Source organism: Palaemon carinicauda, chromosome 27 (genome assembly GCF_036898095.1).
Source record: "Palaemon carinicauda isolate YSFRI2023 chromosome 27, ASM3689809v2, whole genome shotgun sequence".
Taxonomy (NCBI): domain Eukaryota; kingdom Metazoa; phylum Arthropoda; class Malacostraca; order Decapoda; family Palaemonidae; genus Palaemon; species Palaemon carinicauda.
Genome location: NC_090751.1, coordinates 48460778 through 48478552, shown reverse-complemented (window position 1 = coordinate 48478552; position 17775 = coordinate 48460778). Strand labels below are relative to the sequence as shown.

The window sequence follows — 17775 nt, the reverse complement described above, 5'->3', positions numbered from 1 at the left end:
AAAAAAGAGCAAAATGGATACGAGATTAAACTAAAGTACATGGGTAGTTTACCAACCGTGTGTCACACGATCGTACATACTTCATTTTGTGTATATATTATGCTTGTATCTTCGCTCTTCCCTCGCACTAAAAAGAACCAGAATAAACATGTCTACTTTCCCCTCTGTAACAGTGGCGATTTTTTAACATGAAAATTCTTGTTGCTTTGAGATTTTGTATATAAAGGAGAGTGTTCTATAATAAACTCACTCTCTTGCTTTCATCCTGTCTTTGAGTCACCACCTTTCTCTCGGCCCGTCACAGTAGGATAGATAATATGAATTACCGATAAAAGTGGGACATTAAGAATAACAGAATGGGGCTATAGAGATTGTAAAAGAAGCAGGTGAAGGAAGAGAAGACAAATGATTGACGAAGTAAGAAAATTTGCGGGTATAAACTGGCATAAAAAAGAACATAAATAGACGCAAGTGGAAGGAAATGTCTGAGGCTTTTGTCCTGCAATGGACTAGTTACGGCTGATGATGATAATGAAGACATAACCCACTATCATTATTGGTTTGAATAATGTTTTTGTCCTCGAAAACAGTCTTTTAATTGAAATTTGTAAAGCCATATACTGTGTACCACACCTAATACTCCGTAATTAATGTGAAATATAAATTTTGAAAGTTACATCGTTATATTGTGGAACCCTGATCATTGAAGTATAGAGGCTTGCTCTCTCTCTCTCTCTCTCTCTCTCTCTCTCTCTCTCTCTCTCTCTCTCTCTCTCTCTCTCTCTCTCTCTCTCTCTCTCCATGAGTCAAAACCTATTGAAAATATTTAACATTCTTTCCTTGCTTCACGTTGGATCTGTAATTTCTTGTGCAATTCATAAAAAGTTTATAATTTAATGATTGGGACGCCATACAACAATTCTCTTAAATGATACTTATTAGTTTGAAGGCCTTAGTAATATAACTGTAAGAATATTTACGCTGTGACTTTTAAAAGGACACTCTTTGACCCAAATGGAATATTGTGTAAAAAAAGAATTTTTATCATACAGTAAATTCTTGAAAAGTGGCTTTTTGATTTTGTTCCGAACTTCCTCTAAAACCTAGATGTAGGTTTGAATTCCTCCAGGGAATTTATGGAAATTTTTCTTGAATTGGTTAGATAATATATATATATATATATATATATATATATATATATATATATATATATATATATATATATATATATATATATATAGAAAGACGTGCACGTGTTTAGGGGTATGGCTAACGGTATGTCTGATCATTTTTTGGTGGAAGGAAAATTAGTTGTAGCAAAAGAGTGGGGGAATAGAGTAGGTGGATGTAAAAGGGAGCTAGTGAGGGTTGAAGAGCTAATAAAACCGGGGGTAAAAAGTAAATATCAGGAAAGGTTGAAAATGGCATATGACGAGGTGAGAGTAAGAGAAACTGGTAATTTAGAGGAGGAGTGGAAGTTAGCAAAAGAAAATTTTGTTGGGATTGCAAGTGATGTATGTGGCAAGAAGGTTGTTGGAGGCAGCATGAGGAAGGGCAGTGAATGGTGGAATGAAGGAGTGAAGGTAAAAGTGGAAGAGAAAAAGAGGGCTTTTGAAGAATGGCTGCAGAGTAATAGTATAGAGAAGTATGAAAAATATAGAGAGCAAAAGGTGGAAGTAAAGCGCAAGGTACGTGAGGCAAAGAGGGCAGCTGACCTGAGGTGGGGTCAGGGACTGGGTCAGTCATATGAAGAAAATAAGAAGAAGTTTTGGAAAGAAGTGAAGAGAGTAAGGAAGGCAGGCGCAAGAATTGAAGAGACAGTGAAAGATGGAAATGGAAGGTTGTTAAAAGGAGAGGAGGTAAGGAAAAGGTGGGCGGAATATTTTGAAAGTTTGCTGAATGTTGAGGATGATAGGGAGGCAGATATAATTGCTGTTCCAGGTGTTGAGGTGCCAGTGATGGGAGATGAGAATGAGAGAAAGATTACAATAGAGGAAGTGAGGAGAGCACTAGATGAAACGAGAGTAGGAAAAGCATCTGGTATGGATGGTGTGAAAGCTGAGATGTTGAAGGAAGGGGGTGTGACTGTACTTGTATGGTTGGTGAGATTGTTTAATGTGTGTTTTGTGTTCTCAATAGTACCAGTAGATTGGGTCTGTGCATGTATTGTACCACTAGATAAGGGTAAGGGAGATGTGCATGAGTGTTGTAATTCAAGAGGTATTAGTTTGTTGAGTGTAGTTGGAAAAGTGTATGGTAGAGTACTGATTAATAGGATTAAGGATAAAACAGAGAATGCAATCTTGGAAGTACAGGGTGGTTTTAGAAGAGGTAGGGGTTGTATGAATCAGATTTTTACAGTTAGGCTGATATGCGAGAAATATTTAGCAAAAGGTAAGGAGGTGTATGTTGCGTTTATGGATCTGGAGAAAGCATATGATAGAGTTGATAGGGAAGCAATGTGGAATGTGATGAGGTTATATGGAGTTGGTGGAAGGTTGTTGCAAGCAGTGAAAAGTTTCTACAAAGGTAGTAAAGCATGTGTTAGAATAGGAAATGAAGTGAGCGATTGGTTTCCGGTGAGAGTGGGGCTGAGACAGGGATGTGTGATGTCGCCGTGGTTGTTTAACTTGTATGTTGATGGAGTGGTGAGAGAGGTGAATGCTCGAGTGCTTGGACGAGGATTAAAACTGGTAGGTGAGAATGATCATGAATGGGAGGTAAATCAGTTGCTGTTTGCGGATGATACTGTACTGGTAGCAGACACAGAAGAGAAGCTTGACCGACTAGTGACAGAATTTGGAAGGGTGTGTGAGAGAAGGAAGTTGATAGTTAATGTGGGTAAGAGTAAGGTTATGAGATGTACGAGAAGGGAAGGTGGTGCAAGGTTGAATGTCATGTTGAATGGAGAGTTACTTGAGGAGGTGGATCAGTTTAAGTACTTGGGGTCTGTTGTTGCAGCAAATGGTGGAGTGGAAGCAGATGTACGTCAGAGAGTGAATGAAGGTTGCAAAGTGTTGGGGGCAGTTAAGGGAGTAGTAAAAAATAGAGGGTTGGGCATGAATGTAAAGAGAGTTCTATATGAGAAAGTGATTGTACCAACTGTGATGTATGGATCGGAGTTGTGGGGAATGAAAGTGATGGAGAGACAGAAATTGAATGTGTTTGAGATGAAGTGTCTGAGGAGTATGGCTGGTGTATCTCGAGTAGATAGGGTTAGGAACAAAGTGGTGAGGGTGAGAACGGGTGTAAGAAATGAGTTAGCGGCTAGAGTGGATATGAATGTGTTGAGGTGGTTTGGCCATGTTGAGAGAATGGAAAATGGCTGTCTGCTAAAGAAGGTGATGAATGCAAGAGTTGATGGGAGAAGTACAAGAGGTTGGGCTGTGGCACCCCAGCAGTACCAGCTGAACTCGGCTGAGTCCCTGGTTAGGCTGGAGGAACGTAGAGAGTAGAGGTCCCCTTTTTTGTCTTGTTTCTTGTTGTTGTCGGCTACCCCTCAAAATTGGGGGAAGTGCCTTTGGTATATGTATGTATGTATATATATATATATATATATATATATATATATATATATATATATGTGTGTGTGTGTGTGTGTGTGTGTGTGTGTGTATGTATGTATGTATGTATGCATGTATACAATATAAACAGTATTTCGCTCTTTCTTTATGCATTATATATATATATATATATAGACACACACACACACATATATCTGTATGTGTTACCGTAGATATCCGAAATCCGTTATTATGTATAATTCCTAGTAAATTTGCATACCAACGGATACTTCAGTCAATGTTCATAATTACTGAAAAATTCCCGTAATGTGCATCATTTCTAAGATTTTATGAATTTTGTGAAATAACGGTTACAAACGTGGTTATCATGCAAAATAACTGTTTTTGACTCAGAGTCAATGATAGTTTACGTCATACCTCTAAACATCAAGATGGCAACGGCATTATGATATTAGATAAGTGATATCCTTCTTCGCATCGAGATAAGCACTGGTAGTTTGAAGCAATGGAAGAAACAAACATTTATCAAATATGACTGTTCCTGCAATTGTTAAGAAATCTGCTTTTAATTGAATAGTTTTCCGAAGTAAAGTTTTTCTGAGAGTCAAGTTCATAAAAGAAAGAATAAATGGCTTTAGATTGGTGATGAAAATTTATATAGAAAATTGGGATGATGAGAGAGAGACCTGGGAAGTATACGACAGAAGCGTCTTAGAAGTCTTTAATGACTATGAAGCGACAGCTATGTATGTGCAGTGTCTCTAGGGGGTTCGTCAAGCTGCTGGTTAGCCATTTGTGTAGGTGTATAAAACGGATTTTGAGCGAAGCGAAAAATCTATATTTGGGTGAGATAGCCATGGCGTCCTGATGGAAGGTTCCTTTTTGGTAGCTTCCTTGGGTATATCACTACTAAATATTCCCAGAGAATTTAACCACAGGTTATCACAGAATTCTAACTTCTGGAGCGAGTATCCTAAAGGTTTCCCTTTTAAGACATCGTATATCAACAGGGGACGCATGTATTAACGCGCCACATAGCTATCTACACCCCAAACAGAGTTAACACTTCGGTGTGTAGGGGCGGAGAATAGCTGGGAGCCGTTCCACAGCTAATCTCGTTCGTGGCTACTTTTGGTACTCGCGACGTAAACAAACGGGCCCCATTGCTAAATGACGTCATGTCCGTCGTCATCCTTCTTCTAGTAGCTTGCCTTGCTAAGACGGATTTTCCCTTACGCTTTTTCATCAACCTGCATCTTCGTCATGTCGTTACCTTCGGCCTCGCCTTCTTCTGGAAAGTTGAGTACAAGGTTCCAGTATTGTTTAATTAAGCTCTGACCGTAAAGTAAATTTTACTTTTCGAGATATTTGATGTTTTGTGGCAGAGCTGTGCCTCGACCGGACCCGCCATTTTATGGCGTCGCTGTTGTTTTGCATGCCTTAGTTAGTTGGCTTCAACAGCGTTTTTTCCGGCCTCTTTAACTAATCGATACTATAGTTATTTAGTCTTCATAGCTAGGAACTTTTATATCGTGTTTTGACGCTTTTTTATCGGTCATCGACTGACCCCATACCAGTTGGCTACTATAGCCCCTAGGCCAGAGCGCCTATATCAGTGTTCATGCATGATATTTATCAGTGATCCTAGGCTTATTTATGAAGATAGTGGCATTATTTTACAATACTATTGACTGTGATGCAAGTGTTTTCGCCTTCAGGGACCATATAGGGGACAGGTTAGATAGTGTGTCTTTCTAACCTAACCTACATGTAGGACCCCTATATGCTTCCTTCATCCCCTGCCTTAGGGCATCCCCTCTGTGTAGCCCTGCTCCCCCTACCACGTAAGGGGATCAAGCTCACATCAGAGTATTATATCGCTTCTCTGTCCTCCCTAAGGAATGATTCCCCCTTAGGGTTGCGTCCGAGAATGAGGAACGGCTAGTCCTTCCTCTATTGCTGGGGCTAGGTCTCCGACCATTCCTGCAATAGCGATACGTCTTCCATCCTTCCTAGTTCAGGATGTAACATCCCTGCTCTAGGTTAGGTTTTGGAGGGGTTAGTTGTGTTCCTTGCTGAAACGATACCCATGCACCGTTTTCAGACAGGCTGCCTTACCTTAGGCTAGGGAGTGTCCTCCCTTCCTTGGTGGCCGCTCTGGTACAGAACCTCCTCCACAGAAGACCCCTCTCTTCTCCCCTCCCCACCTATCTCTTGTATGGCCTAGCCTATACTTAGGTTAGTCTATAGCCATCTGTCTCCTGTCCTACAACTCCTCCTTAGGGTGGGGTGTTAGGGCTACCTTGAGCTCCTGTGTGCAGTCCGCTCTGGTACATATACCCTTCATAGTGTCCTATGGGGTTAGCCACTGGATGCGTTCTCTCTGCAGGGGTTCTCCCCCCCTCTTGGGTGTTCCCTAGCCCTCCCTTGGGCTACCTTAGCTCCCGGTCCTCTGCGGCCCCTGCTTCTGGGTGATAGGGCTAGCCTCTATCATGGGTACACCCACTCAGGTGGGATGTCTTGGGGTCCGTGGCCGGACCCCTACATCCCTCCTTCTGTCTCTTTCACTATCCTGGTGCCGGTCCCTTGCCGCCTCCACTGTCGGTGATACCCACCTCCTACCTTGGTGACTTATCCCTTACCCTCTGGGCAGCCAGTCCTCCGTGTGCCGGGGGACTGCCGCCTGCCACCGGCATCCAACCTTGGGACAAAATTATTTAGAAATCTGATAATTTGGTTAAAAATGGGGAAAGTTCAATGCAAGAAACAGTGAAGAAATTTATTATGATTTTATTTGCCGCAAAATGTGTGTATATATATATATAATATATATATATATATATATATATATATATATATATATATATATATGTATATTATATATATATATATATATATATATATATTATATATATATATATATATATATATTATATATATATATATTATATATATTTATATATATATATATATATATATATATATATATAATATATATATATATATATATATATACTACACACACACACACACACACACACAGTATGTAATTGACTCATGAATATAAAGTGGAATTGAAATGAAGTTGACTCTTGGCCGGGGTTTACGTTACATTTATCCTTCCACTGGAAGAATTTGGTATCTCATAAGGAATTTCATTATCTAGTAGGACTGGGAGACTTGCGTAGAATCTCTCTCTCTCTCTCTCTCTCTCTCTCTCTCTCTCTCTCTCTCTCTCTCGATATGGTTCGTTAAAACTTACAAATATTGATATCTTCATATCTTTTCTTCATATTTTCCTTGGTTATTCCTTAAGGATTTTTTCTGTCAGTTTTTTTTTTTATTCGAGATTTTCTTATTTTTTTTTTATAACTGATCCCGGCATAATATTTATGAAGATCAGACGTCAAGAACTGACTATCTCGAATGTCCTCATTTGATCTGTGCTGCTCTGATGGAAATTTCTCTTAACGTCTAAACGGAAAATGTAAAAGTCGATGACGTCAATGCTTGTCGGTTTATATCATAATTTTCCTTCTTTAGTTTAGTGTTTAACCCTAAGTTATATCCATCTCTTTTCATTCCTTTTTTGTATTCTTAAATGGGATTCCTCAATGCACTAGAAGAGTTAGAATACCCAGACCTACATGGGTGAGGACTATGAAGCGTGAAGTAGGAAATGACGAATGGAGAAGTATTGATTTAAAACCTCAAGATAGATTCGACTGGCGAAATGTAACTGAGGCCCTTTGCGTCAATAGACGTGGGAGGAGATGATGATTCTAGATGGAAAAATCCCTATATATGGCGAATGATAGTCGTTGTCAAATCTGTCAATTATGTTTAATAGTTTAACCCATTTGATGTCGAAATCACGACTTTAACGTCAGCCTTTCCACAGCTTTATTTATTCTCTCTCTCTCTCTCTCTCTCTCTCTCTCTCTCTCTCTCTCTCTCTCTCTCTCTCTCTCTCTCTCTCTCTCTCTCTCTCTCTCTCTCAATATTTCTGTTTTTAGGACTTATAAATTTTTGAGAAACTTATGTTTGATAGATAAGATTTAGATTTAGATTTATCACAGATTTTGCCTTTGTTTTCTATCCGTTATATTATTATATATTTGATTTTATCCATTTAGCATCAACATGAATAATATTTTTTCTTCCCAAATGAAATCGGGTCAGCTCTGCTGTTTAGTCTTCTCCTTTTAATGATAGTAATAATCTCTCTCTCTCTCTCTCTCTCTCTCTCTCTCTCTCTCTCTCTCTCTCTCTCTCTCTCTCTCTCTCTCATCGTCACAGACCAACCTCATTATAAACTGCACCTGTCTTTATTCTTTTTTTATATATAAACTGACTCCAGTGCAAACTCATTTTTCAAATTCTGTCTCCTTTTATTTTTGCGTACTCAGGCTGTTGAAGTTTAGTGCAGTATTTTATTGCTGTTTAGTCCGGCTTTCACAAAAACGTCTTTAAAGTTTCCATTTTAAACTTCTTTTTACAGTCGTCTTGGTGTAACTTAAATTTACTCGGTATAATTTCGTCGTGTCTCTGAGAAGAAAAACTAATTTTATGTCTTTGCATAAAAGGAATTATTCTATATTTTTCCCTAATTAATTTAGATGGAAATATATATTTTTTTAATTTTTATCTCTATAAATGAAATGACTTCATTTTGTTCCTTATTACCATACTAACTTATACTTTTAATTCTATGAAATATCAAATATGTTCTATATGTTGTATTATAATTAAAATAATTAAGTCCAATATGGATAACCTGGGAACTGAAAGTTTTTTAACTCCATTTTGCGTACTTAGACGATTTTTTCTTTAACATTTCCATATTTTATGTAAATGTCCACTCATTTCAGTTAATATATCACACTTCTTCCTCTCTTTGTTCTTTATCTTGAGTAAGTACTCTCAAAATGGTCCTTGAGTTTTGCTTACTTCATATCGGAAGTTGAAAATACTTAATATTGATGTCATCTGTATATTTTTTCCCCATATGGAACATTAGCATGCCATTTGGCCTCTTTTCCATGAAAGTTAAGTTCTCTCTCTCTCTCTCTCTCTCTCTCTCTCTCTCTCTCTCTCTCTCTCTCATTTGCGGGTGATGTAACTGATTTTGATGGTTTGTTCTTCAAAATATGGTGTGATTTCTTTTCCTGTAAAGATGGTCTGATTTCCTTTGCAAAGTAGGCAATGGTCTGGATGGCTTCGCAGGCCTAAGTGCCGTGCTATTTAGCCCAAATTTATACATTCTACCCAATGTATGTTATGAATGGCTTTTTATGCCGGAATCTATTCTGGTTGTGGTAACTGTACTAGATAGGAAGTGTGAAAAAAAAAAACTAACATTCTCTTGGAATGTTTTCATGTCGAGGAAAATTATATATATATATATATATATATATATATATATATATATATATATATATATATATATATATATATATATATATATATATATATATATATAAAATTTATATATATTTTTTCTTTTCAGTGAAATTAAAGTAAATGTATTTAGTGAAAATTTACGCATCTTTCAGATGATTTTAAGATAAAATCTAAACTTTATTTATTAGAATGAGCATAAATAGCTGAGATTAACCGTAGATTGTATTTGAAGCCTTAGATAATTAATTTTTAATCAAATGTTTTCCAGACAGCTGGACGGAAACCAGATTGCCTACATTGGACTCGTTGCCTTCTACGGTCTAACCGCGTTGCCTACACTGTGAGTATTCAAAGTAATATTGACTCGTTTCAGTTAGTTTAAAGCTATATTAAGACATTTTCTGAACTAAGGGTAAGTGGTTTTTTTTTTTTTTTTCATTTTAAGCCTGTGATTTTTAAAGAGGTTTTGGTAAGGAAAGCTTCGAAGAATCATGCATTTATCTTTTTTTTTATATATATTTTCCGTTTTGGGAACTTCTTAGCTTCTGGTTTTAAAGACCAATTAAGGGTTAAAAGTTACGATTTTTTATCAATTTGCCCTATTGATAATGTCGGACCTGCTTTAGTCTTGAGAAAACAATAAAGTTTTCAATCAATTCATCATTGAATGGATGATAGAATGAGGAAGGCACTGTTTTATATTTATTTATCTTCAATTAATACATATATAAAATCATCGTCTTAATGGAATATTAGATTCAGTTGTCGTAAATGGAATATGATATTTTTTTACGCCTAGCAACAAACTGAAAGGATAAAGGTGTTTAGGAAATAGAGCAGAAAATGAAGAGAAAGGCCACAGCAGATCCTACTTCAATCAGCTTCATAACAAACAAAATATTTCATGCTATTTGCATACATACATTAAAAAATCTAATTCCTTTGTTGCTGGGCCATTTGACCTCAATTCCCCCCTTCTTTTTTCCTCTCTCTCTCTCTCTCTCTCTCTCTCTCTCTCTCTCTCTCTCTCTCTCTCTCTCTCTCTCTCTTCCCAGATTCTGTTATATATTGCATGGCTAAGCCAAATGTTTTATGTCACTCATTTGATATTTAAGAAAGAAAATCAAATTGATATTAAATATTCATCTTAAAAGTCTGTGATGTATCGAGAAGTAAACATTTGGATGTTCCGCAATGTTGTTTTAATGCGATTGAAATATGAGTGTTTTGATGATTTTATTATAAGAATAATACTGTTTAATTCTATTGGGAATTTACTCGTTTTCTAAAAAGATGTCGGTTTATTTTTATTTTTAGAGATATTTTCAGTTTATTTAGGATTTATTTTTTTTTTCAAGTTTGTGTATCGAAATTTTGATATCATAGACCACGTTGCATAGATATTTTGCCTTACAAGACTTGATGCATTGTGTAGAAGAATGTCCATTAGCAAAAGTTGTGGATTTTATTGATATTAGTTTCTTCCATCACAATGCAGACTTTTCTTTATACTGTATGTGTATTTAATAATATTCTCTCTAGTATAAAGACTGACTATTAATTTAACTAGTTTGTCCCGAGGGCTTTTGTGAGTTAGTCTAGAGGCTTTAAAGTAGTCTTTACATATATATATATATATATATATATATATTATATATATTATATATATATACATATATATATAATATATATATATATATATATATATATATATATATATATATATATATATATATATATATATATATATATATATACACTAAATGTATGTATATGGTGTAATTTTAATTGCGCATGCAGTGTCTGTAGTTCTGTGTTTTCTCAAGATACACCACCTGCGAGTGGAATTAGCATTGTTTAAAGGTTTAAAGTCCGCTCATTAATGACAGAGGCAAAGGACAGTGACAGCGCCCTAGCTAGCAGGACAATGCCCTAGAGACTGACCATATATCCATATGATCAGTGCCCAAGCCACTTCTACTCCCAAACTAGGACCAGGGAGGACCGGGCAGTTGCTGCTTATGACTCGGCTGGTAGACATATAAGCTTCCCAAAACCCCTTATCCCTAGCTCACAAGGATGGTGAGGATACAAACGCTACAAAAAACTATCGAGCTTTAGTTGGACTTGAACTCCGGTCCAGCAATCGCCAGGCAGGGAAATTTCCAATAGGCTATATATATATATATATATATATATATATATATATATATATATATATATTATATATATATATATATTATATATATATATATATATATATATATATATATATATATATATATATATATATATATATCGGTGTGTGCGCGTGCGCGCGAGTGCATGTGTGTGTTTATGTATGCATAAATATGCATTTGTGTGTATGAGAGAGAGAGAGAGAGAGAGAGAGAGAGAGAGAGAGAGAGAGAGAGAGAGAGAGAGAGAGAGCAAATTAATAAATTACATATGAGAAGTAATGAATAAAAATATTAAATATTTTGAGGTCAGTAACAAAGTTGAAAGTACTGTAGATCTTTCATATATGTTCTATGAAAAGATATTTATGTTTAACGTAAAACTATTACTTTAGCAGTAAGTTTGAACTTAATGAAGTTAACCGACTCAGCCTCCAGATTAAGAAGTTCATTCCACAATCTAGTCTCAGCTGAGGTGATGTAGAAGGCAAGATTTTTAGAATTAACTACATACCGAGTACTGCGTAGCCTACATCATCTCATAGTCTAGGAAGATTCAAATGCAAATTATTGTCAAAATTATGAAAATCTTGTGCAACATGCACAAAGTATTAACTGAGCGATGGTATCGAAGAATGATATCCGGATTGGGAGTAAAAATTTTGATAGACCATAAGTTTTTGTCCTGCAAATTAAAATGAGAGTCAGCAGCTGAAGACCAGATAGAAGAAAAATACTCAAAACTTGGTAGAGTGGAAGAATTAAAGCATTGATCCCTGAAAATCATCAAAAGACACTCAATAAATCATTTTTTTTTTCCAGTTGATCAAACAGATTTAATATGTTTCTCTGAAGTAAATTTGCAATCGAGAATCACACCTATATACCATAGTTACACAGGCAATGCAAATATCTGGATGTTAAGGAGCCAGTGTTCTCGACCTACATTGCAATCATACTTTTGAGTTTGTTAGGGTTTAACTTCATATACCGTAATTTGCACCATGCACTTCTTTTACCTAGATATCCATTAAGGGATTCAGCAACCCCCAATTTACATTCAGGAGATGGAGTTGAATCAAAGAGAGTAACATCATCGGCATAATCAAGAAGCCATTTTTTAGGATATACCACATATCATGTGTATATAGTACTAAAAGTAATGAATACCAGATATTACATTCATATACCTACTATGGTGCCCATCAACAACTACTCTATAATCTGTTGCATAAAGATTTCAATAATGATGCCAAAAAAAGACCCACCTACTCCCATCTGTTTAATATTGAAAAGGCAGCACTAAAACTTAGGCATTTCATATAAACTACATATTCACAATGAAAGGATTTCTGTACATCATTGTATATTGTATGTAGGATATCGCATGCATTGTCGAAAGCCAAACTACAAAAAGGGAAAAGATGATTACCTTCAGCATTCCTATTTAGACTTTTTGCCGAAAAGTTGAAAAACTTGACTTTTATGAATAGAACTTACCTGGCAGTTATATATATATATATATATAGCTGAGTTTCCGACTGCGGCAGAATTTAATCGAAAATCGCGGCAACCGCCTTGTGGTGGTTGTGTGGTTAGATGGTTAACAACCCTTACAGGGTGGTACTTGGAATCATTCCCATTTTCTGTTCCTCAGATTATCTCTGCCGGCCGGATCGACAACATCGTTGGTCCGCCTTTCAGAGTTTTTCGGATCGCTTTCCCTTCATCGCCTTTTTGGACTTTATTTTTGGTGAAGTACACCGTGTTGGGATTTGGCAATCGTGTTGTTTTTGTTTTTTGTCCTTTTTCCTTTATTATCATGAGTGAGAAAATTCATTATCGTGTTTGTGCGAATGATATTTGCAAGGTGAGGTTGCCGAAATTTTCGGTTGACCCTCACACTATCTGTATGGGTTGCAGGGGGTTTGAATGTGCTTTAGATAATAAGTGCAAGGAATGCGAGGTTTTAAGTGATGATGATTGGTTAGCTATGCAGCGCTATGTGCGCAAACTTGAGATTGATAGAGTTAGAAGAGCTAAATCAAAGTCAAAGTCTGCTAGTGAGCCTAGCTTAGATTTATCTATTGACCCTTTGCTTGTAACCCCTTTGGAAGGTATTCCTTCCCCAAATGTAGTGACTCCTGCCCCTTCTACAGGACCTGTGCCTACGGATGACCCTGGGTATGCTAAATTAGCTGCTGAATTGGAGGCCATTAAAGCACAGTTGGAGGCCTTTAAAGGTAAGGGTGTAGGTGAAATTAGTGCTTGTGAAAGTGCAGTGGAGGTGGCGACTGATCGAATCTGTCATACCCCTAGGTCTAGACCTCTACCAAGCTCCCAGGACCAAGGGAGAAGGTACGTCGAAAGCCGAAAGGGGGTGAGAGGTGCTTAACCTCGGTCAGTCGTCGCCTCAGACAATCCTGTTGCGATCTCCCAGGCTGCTCTTGACCGCCGTAGGAAAGGCGTGTCGGATACGTTTGTGTCTTCGCCTGATCGTTCTCCCAGACGTAATTGGCGTTACGAATCAAGACCAATGAAGAGAGGGTGGAACCGGGACGTGCAGTCTCGCTCTCCCTCTCCCGGTTCGAGTAGCAGAGACCCTGATCCTTCGGAAGACAATTTCGATGTTCCTGTTAAAAGGGCGAAACAGGGAGTCCTTAGCCCAGTTAATCCTGCTAGACTCCCTGCTTCTTCTGCCAGCGCTCCCAGTCAAGCCGTACGACAACTGCCGTCTTCGGCACCGCGAGAGCCAGCGGAGGTTGCTAAAGCTTTCATGGTTGTTATGCAGGAACAACTTTCATCGTTAGTTAAAGCTTTCAGCCACCCTTCTCAGTCCGTCAGACGTAAGGACGTCTCTTTGCCTGTTAAGAGATCTTCTTCTAAGAGAGATTTTAGTATCTCTCCCAAGAAACTTCTGCGCACTTCGTCGGCCGTACGACAACGTACACCCTCTTCATCGGCACCCTGCCAGGAATTTCCTTCCCCCCTTCTCCCGGCGCCAGGACGATACTGCCTCTCGTTCTCGGCGCCGTGACGATTCCGTTTCCCTTTCGAAACGCCTGGACGTTACTGCCTCGTTTCTTAGGAAACAGGATGAATGCATTCTGCATTTTCAAGGCGACGGCAGCCTGCATCTTCAGAACGCTTCCGTTTCTCGTCATCGTGACGATACTGCCTCTCGTCATCGTGACGATACCGCTTCTCGTCATCGTGACGATACCGCTTCTCGCCGACTGGATGTTAGCGGCGCTCAGCGCCAGGATTCAAACAGCTCTCGCTGCCAGACTGCTGGCAGCCCAACTCTTCGGGATGTTATCCTTGAGCAGGACCTCGAAGATATTTCGGAAGAGGAAGAAAAACCTGCCGACTCTTCTAGCGATTACAAGGTTCTTTCTCGCTCTCTTTTGGAACTTTATGGGGAGGAATTTCAACCTTCGGCCCCTCGTTCTCCTCAGTCAATTTACCAGGAAGAAAGCTACTAAGTCTTCGGCCTTCATCAAAATGAAACTTTCAATTTCGGCCAGGAAAGCTCTCGCTAAAGTGGATGATTGGATGAAGGAACGGAGATAAGCTGTCAAGACCACCTTTTCTTTTCCACCGTCTCGGCTCGCTTCCAAGGCCGGTATGTGGTATGAAACAGGGGAACCTTTGGGGTTAGGAGTGCCTTCCTCCTCCCAAGGTGACTTCTCGGCTCTTGTGGACTCGGCAAGAAGGCATGCTTTAAACTCTGCCAAGGTGATGTGGTCCATGTCGGAGCTTGATCACCTCGTCAAGGGAATTTAAAGGGTTTTCGAGGTTTTCAGCTTCCTGGACTGGTCTCTCGGGACTCTGGCCAGGAAGTCTGAACTCCTGGAGGACACGAAGGACCTGACGAGTATCATGTCCTGCATGGACAAAGCTCTAAGGGATGGAGCTAATGAATTGGCTTCCCTTTTCTCAGCAGGGGTCTTAAAGAAGAGGGCCCTTTTGTGCTCCTTCACCTCTAGATCTGTGACTGTTGCCCAGAAGTCAGAGCTACTTTACGGGTCATGAAGAAGAGGGCCCTTTTGTGCTCCTTCACCTCTAGATCTGTGACTGTTGCCCAGAAGTCGGAGCTGCTTTACGCCCCTTTTTCACGTCATCTTTTTCCTGAAGCTCTGTTCAGAGATATCTCCCTTTCTCTGGCTCAGAAGGTTACTCAGGACCTTTTGTCTCGGTCGGCTAGAAAGACCTTACCTGTTGCTCCTGCTCCTCTGAAGAAGGAGGAGAAGTAGTTTCAACAGCCCTTTCGGGGCAGGATCTCCTCGAGAGCGGATTTTAGGGGGAGAAGACAAGAGTCAGGGCCAAGGATCAGCAGGGGTGCGTTTAGGCCCCGGTCCAAAAAATGAGATGGAAGTCCTCCAGACTCCAGTAGGGGCAAGACTGTCTCGTTTTTGGCTGTCTTGGAAAAGGAGAGGGGCGGACACCTGGTCCCTCTCAGTCGTCAAGGAAGGTTACAAGATCCCCTTTTTAAAGAAACCACCTCTCTCAGACTCTCCCCTGGCCTTAGTGGCTCAGTACACCGACGCAGGGAAACGAGAGGCTCTTCTGGAGCTAGTCGACCAGATGTTGGTCAAGGGAGCAATAGAGCCAGTTCAAGACCTCGCCTCCCCAGGCTTTTACAATCGCCTGTTTCTGGTTCCCAAGAACTCGGGTGGATGGAGACCAGTCCTAGATGTCAGCTCTCTGAACGCCTTCGTAGAGAAAACAAAGTTCTCCATGGAGACGACTCAGTCAGTGCTGGCTGCAGTTCGTCCAGGAGACTGGATGGTTTCTCTCAACCTGCAGGACGCTTATTTTCACGTCCCCATTCATCCGTCTTCGAGGAGATATCTGAGGTTTGTGTTCCAGGGCAAGTGCTTCCAGTTCAGGGCAGTTTGCTTCGGTCTCAGCACAGCTCCCCAAGTTTTCACCAGACTAATGACGAATGTGGCAGGCTGGTTACACCAGGAGGGGATAAGGGTCTCCTTCTATCTAGACGACTGGCTGATCCAGTCACAGTCGAAAGAGAAATGTCTGGAGGACCTAATGAAAACTTATACGATCACTCAGGACCTGGGACTCATCGTCAACTGGGGGAAGTCTCAGACCGAGCCGAATCAGACTATTCTCTATTTGGGGATAGTTCTGAATTCAGTTCTTTTTCAGGCTTCTCCCTCCCAGGAGAGGCAGACCAGGTGCCTGGACAAAGTCAAAGACTTTTTGAGGAAGCAGGAATGCTCAGCAAAGGAGTGGATGAGTCTGCTGGGAACTCTATCCTCCCTGGAGCAGTTTGTCCCTTTGGGGAGACTGCACCTAAGGCCTCTGCAACACTTCCTCGCAAAGGTTTGGAACAGAAAGATCCAGGAGGACACTTTTTCTTTTCCCATTGCGACAGAGATCAAGGATCTTTTAATGTGGTGGCTGGACCCAGCTCTGTTGGGAAAAGGGATCTCCTTGTTCAAGAAGAACCCCGACCTAGTGTTATTCTCAGACGCGTCCGAGTCAGGCTGGGGAGCAACACTAGGGAACAAAGAGGTCTCAGGTATTTGGGAAGGGAGTCAGGTCAGTTGGCATATCAACAGGAAGGAATTGATGGCCATTTTGTTAGGGCTCAAGGCCTTCAAAACCTCGGTGTCGGGAAAGACTGTGGAGATCAATTCCGACAATACCACAGCTCTCGCGTACACAAGGAAGCAAGGGGGAACTCACTCCCTCTCCCTGTTCTCAACTGCGAGAGAGCTTCTCCTCTGGGCGAACGGGAACGAGACCCAGCTGTTGACAAGGTTTTTCAAGGGCAGAGAAACATCAGGGCAGACATGCTCAGCAGGAGGGGACAGGTCCTTCCTACAGAGTGGACTCTCAACCCGCATGTCTGTCAGAGCCTCTGGAAGTTGTGGGGCAGACCAGTGATAGACCTTTTCGCCTCCGGTCTAAACAAGAGGATCCCCAACTACTGCTCCCTAGTCCCGGACGAGGAAGCTGTTGCAGTGGACGCCTTCTTGATGGATTGGACGGGGCTGGACATGTATGCCTTTCCCCCGTTCAAGATCATCAATCTGGTTGTCAGGAAGTTCGCTCTCCTCGATTCGGGACGAATGATCCTAGTGGCTCCATTCTGGCCTGCGAGGGAATGGTTCACCGAAGTGGTAGAGTTACTGATGGACTTTCCAAGAAGACTCCCGGCAAGTCCAGATCTTCTCAGACAACCCCACTTCGAGAAATTTCACCAAAACCCCCTTGCTCTCAATCTGACTGCCTTCAGACTGTCGAGAAGCTCGTTAGATCTCGAGGCTTTTCGGCACAAGCGGCGAAAGCTATTGCCAGGGCAAGGAGGATCTCTTCACAAAGAGTCTACCAGTCAAAGTGGGAGACCTTTAGAGCTTGGTGCAGGAGGCGCAAGGTTTCCTCGTCCTCTACCTCTCTAAGCCAGATTGCAGACTTTCTTTTGTACCTCAGGCAGGATGCTAAGCTGGCTGTATCTACCATTAAAGGATACAGGAGCATGCTCTCAACCGTCTTTAGGCATAGAGGCTTAGAGTTATCTCAGAATAAGGACTTGCAGGACCTCATTAGGTCTTTTGAGACAACGAAGCAGGTGCACTTAAGACCCCCTTCTTGGAACCTGGATGTGGTGCTTAAGTTTTTGTGCTCCAGGAAGTTTGAGCCTA

The 17775-nt window shown here is 40.3% G+C and overlaps 1 protein-coding gene across 1 annotated transcript in view; it reads left to right on the top strand.

Moving 5' to 3' along the window:
* The first annotated feature begins 9201 nt into the window (after nt 1-9201).
* Nucleotides 9202-17775, top strand: part of LOC137620718 (G-protein coupled receptor GRL101-like) — a 111230-nt gene continuing 102656 nt past the window's right edge. The window contains exon 1 of the mRNA XM_068351077.1: nt 9202-9267. The gene's annotated coding sequence lies outside the window, so the exon portion shown is untranslated. The remainder of the gene's footprint in view (nt 9268-17775) is intronic.